This window comes from Octodon degus, unplaced genomic scaffold (assembly GCF_000260255.1).
Source record: "Octodon degus isolate 3935 unplaced genomic scaffold, OctDeg1.0 scaffold00010, whole genome shotgun sequence".
In the NCBI taxonomy this organism is placed as follows: Eukaryota; Metazoa; Chordata; class Mammalia; order Rodentia; family Octodontidae; genus Octodon; species Octodon degus.
Genome location: NW_004524586.1, coordinates 20,415,716 through 20,422,928, shown reverse-complemented (window position 1 = coordinate 20,422,928; position 7,213 = coordinate 20,415,716).

The following is a 7,213-nucleotide window of genomic DNA, read 5'->3' as shown; positions in this document are numbered from 1 at the left end:
CTTTCTTTCTTTCTTTCTTTCTTTCTTTCTTTCTTTCTTTCTTTTTTCTTTCTTTCTTTCTTTCTTTCTTTCTTTCTTTCTTTCTTTCTTTCTTTCTTTCTTTCTTTCTTTCTTTCTTCTTTCTTTGCTGTGCAGAGTGAATCTAATAGAATCCCATTTCCTAATTGTTCATGTTATTTCCTGTGCAGTTGAGATTCGGTTTAGGAAATCCTTCAGTGAGCATAAGTTTCAAGAGTTTTGTCTATATTATCTTTTTTTCTTTGAGTTTCCTTTTCCTTTGTGAGATTTTTAAAATTATTATTAAAATGGTTGTTACCATTTACATTTACATAGTGATCATAATCATCGTCGGGAATATGTTCCTGTGTATGATCTACCTTAATTCCTTTTTTTATCCTCTTCCTCTCCCTTTCCTTCAACCCCTGTTCTCCATATTTACAATGCTTTGATTCCATTTTATTTTATTTTTTTAAATGTGTTTGGCTGTTACAGGGTCTCAGTATACAGCTCGGACTCAGAGTGAGCCTCTTGTTTTTCAGCCTCCCAGCGCTGGGATTACAGGTGTGAGCCCTACACACAGAGTCTGTGGCTGGCTCAGCCCACCCTGGGGACAGGGCTTGCACAACATGTGGTGCTGGGGATTGAACTGAGGTCGCTGGGCTTGCCTACGCATGCCTAGGCAGGCGCTTTAGCCCACTGAGCTGTCCCACTGGCCTCATTTTATTTTCTTTAAAGAATACAAAATGTTAAAAAAGAGAAATGATACAAATTTTCATGAAACAAAGAAATAGGAATTCCACAATGGTTGTTGTATCGCATATTTATCTTCAGATTAGTTGTTTCGGTTACCAAATAAAAACCTGCAAAATTGATTTTTAAAAAAGTGATAAGAAATTTTAAAAAATTAAAACAAACCTAAGCATTACCTGCTCCTTTCAATAGACCAGCAGGAATCAGCAGTACAGTTATCCAAACTATTCTGCGTATATACCTACATATATCTTTTCCCCTTCTTTCTTTTGTCCTTTTCTCATCCCAGTTTTCCCTTGACATTGAACCGATTCTTTCCCTCTCACAGTAGCTATCAAGCTTCACTATTTTTTTTTTTTAACCGGGGGCTGAACTCAGAACCTTGCACTTGCCAGGCAGGTGCTTAAGCCACTGAGCTATCCCCCAGCCAACAGCATCTATCATTCTAACCTTCTTTTCTCATTTTTCCTTTTCCCTTCCTTCTTTTTTCTCTCTCTTCTCCCCAGTTCCCTTTTCCTTTTGAACATTTTTTTGCCACAACATTTGTTTTACATTTTGGTTTTTATTTATACTTTCAGTTTCTCACAGCAGAGAGACAATGTGACAGTTACATGCCCGGCCAATTTATTTCACCTAAGAGTACAGTCTCCAGGACCATCTATTTAGTTCTAAATGTCTCAACTTTGTCCTTCTTTATGGCTGAGTAAGAGATATATATATATATATCTCCACATCTTTTCTGTCTGTTTATCAGTTAATGGGCATTTGGCTTATTTCCAAGATACAGTTATTACAAACTGTGTTGCCACCATTCTGATTGTTATTAAATAATTTCAAATTGGAAGATGGTCCAATGGGCTGGGAGGGTGTGATGGGAAAGGAAAACTGAAGAGTTTCACTTGGCCAGCGCGCCTCCTCCACTTTCTCCTCCTTCCTCACCAGGCATCACAGTGCAGCATCCACCAGCTTCATCTAGATCCTCCCTACAGTTCATTGGCTACACCAAGATGTCCCTTCAGGTTAGAGTTGGGACTTAAGACCTTGGAGAAGCTGTGGATGAATGCTGGACACCCTCTTGCATGCATCTTGTGATATATGGATCTGGGCTCTGGCCATCTGCGCCCCTCCCCCATGCCCAGGACCAGCTCCAGTGTCCCAGGGCTTAGGATTTCTTTGGCAGGAGCTCAAACAGGAGCTCTGAAGAGATGCCCCTGCTCATAAAATGGATCTGAAGTTCAAATTTTCAGAGGCTCCACTGTGGGTGTTTGCTAGCCTTTCCAGAGGTCACGTGATTGGACTCCAAGGCCTTGAGCTCTAGGCCCACTACATCTGCTCCAGTACATCCCTACCCTGTCTCTTGTCCTGCACCTCTGTGGCTTTGAACCTCTACCTTGTAGGAGTCCTGGTGATGTTCTAGCCAACTGGAACAGAAAAGGCACCTGGCTTAGAAAAATGAGGCTCGCAGAGAATAGCAGTTGTGGCCTTTACGTAACAAGGAGTAAGGCCCACAAGCATGAGTAAAAAGACATAGGGCAGCAGGGGGCAGTACTGTTAAAAAAAAAAAAAACAACAACTCCAAAACCAGAAAGCCTTGCACAGCCAGACCTCCCACCAGCTGGAGCAAGGCAGAACACTTCCGGGAGGCTGGTCTGCCCTCCCCATTCAGATGCCCCAGGCTCCCCTGCTACAGACCTCGTCACTGCCAGGATCTCCTACTTCTAACCTGCGGATATCAGCTGATATGGGACACATTACATCACCCCTCCTGCTACCCCCAAATGCAAAGCTGATGCTTGCTGTAGGGCTCTCTCTCAGTTTTTCCTCTTCCAAATGGGATTTTCCCTCCTTCCATAGTGAGGATCCTGCTTTCCAGGAACACCAGTATTTATTCCTTTGCTCTAAGTCAGTCCATACGAGGTAGTTCCAGAGCTGTGACATTGTTACCACCTTCTGGCTGTGTGTTCTGAGGGCTTTTGCCAAAGCAAATGGTCATAGGCAGGCACAGTTACCGCTACCACAGCCGGGGAACCTAGACTTCCAAACAACGAGGCTCTCCGTCATCTATACCTTACATACTGGCTACGCACTAAAGTCCAAGCAGCCCTGGGTGGGAGGTCCACCTGCTTGGTGATAAAAGTGCAGGGGACCAGATATTCAGTGACTCGGGTTATCAGACAGTTCTGTTTGACCAAAGGCCTGAAGCCAACTAGAGCTTCTCAGGGATACAGGTATTCACTCCAGTGTAGAGCACCACTTGGGTAGCTCAGGAAGCAAAGCAAACAAACCCGCACCAGGCAGAGCATGCTGTTCTGTGGCATCACTGGTGGCCACTGAACAGGTTTCTGGACATGCATGGTCCACTTGTGGGCATGTACTGGGCAACCACTGTGGTCAGCACAGAGCCCATGAGCTGAGGCCAGGAGATATGCACAGGACACTTGCTGGTGCTGTATGCACGTCATGTGGCAGAAGAAAGTCACAACATTAGCACAGAAAAGCTTCTACTATGATAATGTGACCAACAGCCAAGAACATTCCTGATTTAAGCAATTAAAATCTCACTTTCCATAAGCACTTCCCTGGCAAACACAAGGGCCTGAGTTTAATCCCTGGTTCTGCCAAAAAAAAAATTAGTTTTTATTTTGCTGAATTCACACACCTATAATATTTAAATCACAATGGAATACCCCTTTCTGACAAAACTAAACAAAAAAAGAGGATACAAATGAATGACCATTTTGTATCTGTATATTCAAAAAAGTTAGGATTGATATACAGCTACTTTCTCTTAATTCAATGAATAGAAAGATTTGTTCTAATAGTGTTTGTAAACGGGATATCATGTCTGCATCTTGTACAATGAATAACCACTAAGACAACAAAATACACAATGTATTAATTATTGAAACTGTCCTACTAATCAGATTTGAAACTGTCTCATTACTATTTGTTTCTCAATAAAATTATTAAAAATAAAATAAAATCTCACATTCCAGAAAAGCCCTCCATCTGAGACAAACCAGGATTGCCTGGTGCTTGAGATATTCCCAGACTCTATCTTTTTTTTTAACCTTTCATCAAACCAAACCTTAGATCTACAAAGGCCTTGTTGATTATCTCTTAAATCCTCATGCCGGGCTTGACTCTGCCCAGTGGTTTCTCTCTCCTGCTGTACTTCTCCAGCATCAGACACTCCTAACTACCCAGGCTGATCTTGCTGCCTTAGCAGCTCTGACTGAGCAAGGTAATGGGTCAGAGTGAAAAAGGAAGAACCCTGGAGTCACTTTGGCTCTGACTCCCAGCTTGGTGTGGAGTTCACCAGCTGGCTGGCCCTGGTTGTTTTTGTATCACATACAAACATGAACACAGACCCCAGATCTTCTCTGTCCCTCCAGCGGCTACAAGTAAAGGTGTATGAGGGTCCCTTTGCTAGCAGCCACCATAATGCCGCTGTAAGCTCCGTATCCACCCAGCACTCACTGCCTACAGCAAACAGACCCCCCATCTGGATGACGACACTGAGGGGCTGGGTGACTCCCGGTAGTGTGGGGCCAGGCATCCATGGGGCCAGCCCTGAATCACAGGGAGAAGGAGCAGCCAGATCAGCTTCTACTGCTTTTTCCTTTCCATGGAACACGAGTAACTGAAAGAGGAAGCAGGGCTTTTATTGAAGGGGAGGAAACATTCTAAAATTAGGTGTATTGATGGCTACTGTACTCTGAATATAACAGAAACTACTGAACTGTACACTCCACATGGATGAATTTTGTAGTATGTGAATTATATCTGAAAGCTGTTTAAAATGAAACAAATGAAGGTACGTTTTAAGGAGTCCATATGTCCATATACATATGTCCATATAGTGAAAGATGTACACACTGAGAGTATATGCAGTGAAAGATGTCTGTCATCTATCAATATTCATACTAAGGAGAAAAAGAAAATGTGTAAGATGCTAAAACTTGTGCTCAGTGTGGATACAGAACAAACTGTACACAGGTTACAAGCATTTATTATATTATTCTTTCAACTTTTCTGTAGTTCACTAATATTTCAAAATAAATGTGGGAGATGAACCTTCCTTCCCTGGACTGAGGAGGAAAATCATGCCTTTGAGAAACAAACAATGGGTTTTGCCTTCTTGGGGCCCTGAAAAGCCTTTATGTCTTCCTCTAGTTTGCCTCTGGCACTATACCTACTTGCAGAAAATTCACTTTGTCCAGGCTTGGCTGCTGAGTTCTGGCCACACTGATTTGCTCTAGAGAGATGGGCAGGCTTTGGTTTACAGGTAGACCTGCCCTCAATCAGGTGAGAAGACACCCTGACTGGAATCTCCAAGACCTGCCACATGAGACCGACACAGCAGATGTCCACAGAGACCAGTCTGAGTTAGAGGCCACCAGATGTGGCAATCTCTTATTAGAGGAGATTCCTTTCTGCATTTCCACTTCAAGCAGATGCCTGAGTGTGGACCTCAGTTCTAGTGGCATGGCTATGGAGCAAAGGACAGCAAGCTGGCCACACGCCCAATTTGGGCACAGAATAGTCCTGCGACGCACCTGTGAGTCGCTGCTCCTGTCTCCTCCCTTTCATGTCATGCCTGGGACCTGGCTTCAGATGGATGACTCAGCAGCTGGGACCACTGGCCCTGCCAGAAATAGGTCTCAGGAGGGACACTAGGTCAGGACCTATGCCAAAGTGCTTACTCCACTATTGGGGCATTCTAGGGCCTTGCAAGCTGGGGAGTGCCAAGTCTGACTTGCATAGTGAGACCCTGTACAAAGTACATTTAAAAAAAGAAATCTAAGCAATTTGTCAGGGTCACATGGATGGAAAGTAGAAGACTAGCATTTGATAACCATGAAGGTAATCAGAGGATCCTCTGTACTCTAGAGTGGGGCCATGTGAGTAGTAAGGTCAGCACTGGCTACATGAACAGCCAACCCATGGCTCAGAGCAGGGCTGGGTCATGCTGAGTGGTAACAGGATGTGGGCCATGGCTGGCTTGTACAAGCTGGCTGTGCATATGCTATGCATTCAACTCCCTGAAGTAGGCAAACAGTCAGCACCACGGACAGCCCCCAACACTTTCCTATTGAGAAAGTGGAGAAGCTGCCCCTCTCCTGATGCAGTCTCCCCGCACCAGCCCAGATAACTCTCTTAAGTGGGTTTCACATACAGTCTTGTGCGGAAGCCCAGAGCCAAGTTTCCTGGTGTGTGAGTTGATCTGGCATCACCCAAAGCCCATGTTTGTAGTGAAGAACTACAGTGGGCATAGTACCTAGCTGGATAATCTCTGTCCCTCAAGACTGATACACATGTTCTGCCAGGCCTTGACACTGTTCCTCAGTGGTTTCTACTTCCTTTTGCACTCAGGTTCCCCTGGATTTAGGCAGAGACACATTTAAGAAGCTCTTAGCTAACATCTTGGAATACACAATGTCAGACACTCCTGGAAAAATGATAGAAAATACGAGATGAGCAACAGAAGCATCTTTAAATTTCCTCCTTTTGATAAATGACATCTGACTACAGCTCCTTAACAGTTTATCCAAACTTATGTCTCAAATATAGGCAAAGTATGGAGAAAGACAACCAGTCTCAATAGCATTGCATGCTAAGGTTGATGATATGTGAATGGAGACCAAAATCTGCCTCTATTTATAAGGGAAGTGGAACTCAAGTAGCAAAACATAACCAGCCTTTGCCCAGTGGAAAAACAAACCACTGCCAGTTTTCAGGTTCACCTGGAAAGAGGCTACTGGTTCAGCGTACAGCCCCAAGATACTTATTTCCCTTCTGTCCCTCATTCTTCCCAGGTTGTGGAGTTAGAGAAGAAACTCATACAGACCCAGTCCTAGCCCAGGTCCGTTGAGTGTGCGGAGAGCTTCCTGCTACCCTGTGCCGGCGGGACCAGTCCCAGCCCAGGCGCAGTGGGCCGGATCCTCTCCCAGCCCCTTGGGCCACCCCCCAGCACTCCGCGTGCCTCCCCCACCCCGCCCTCCAAGTAGGATTTTCTGCCAAGTTCCAGGAGCCCCCAGACCCAGTCCTAGCCCAGGTCCAGTGAGTGTGCGGAGAGCTTCCTGCTACCCTGCACCGGTGGGATGAGTCCCAGCCCAGGCGCAGAGTGGGCTGGACCCTCTCCCAGCCCCTTGGGCCGCACCCCACCACTCCGAAGTGCCTCCCCCACCCCGCCCGCAAAGTAGGAATTTTTGCCCCATCCCGGAGGCCCCAGACCCAGTCCTAGCCCAAGTCCCATGAGTGTGTGCAGAGAGCTTCCTCTTCCTCCTACTTCACCTTGCCCCCTCCAGGCACAGCTCAGGCCTGGCATACATGACTGAGGTGTAATCCTGCAGCTGCAATCCCTGCAGAGGAGAGTGTAGAGAATAGATCCAACTAGCTAGTCCAGGAGCAGAACATCTCGCCACAAGGGCACAACAGGTTCACCCTTAAGGGCAGCAGC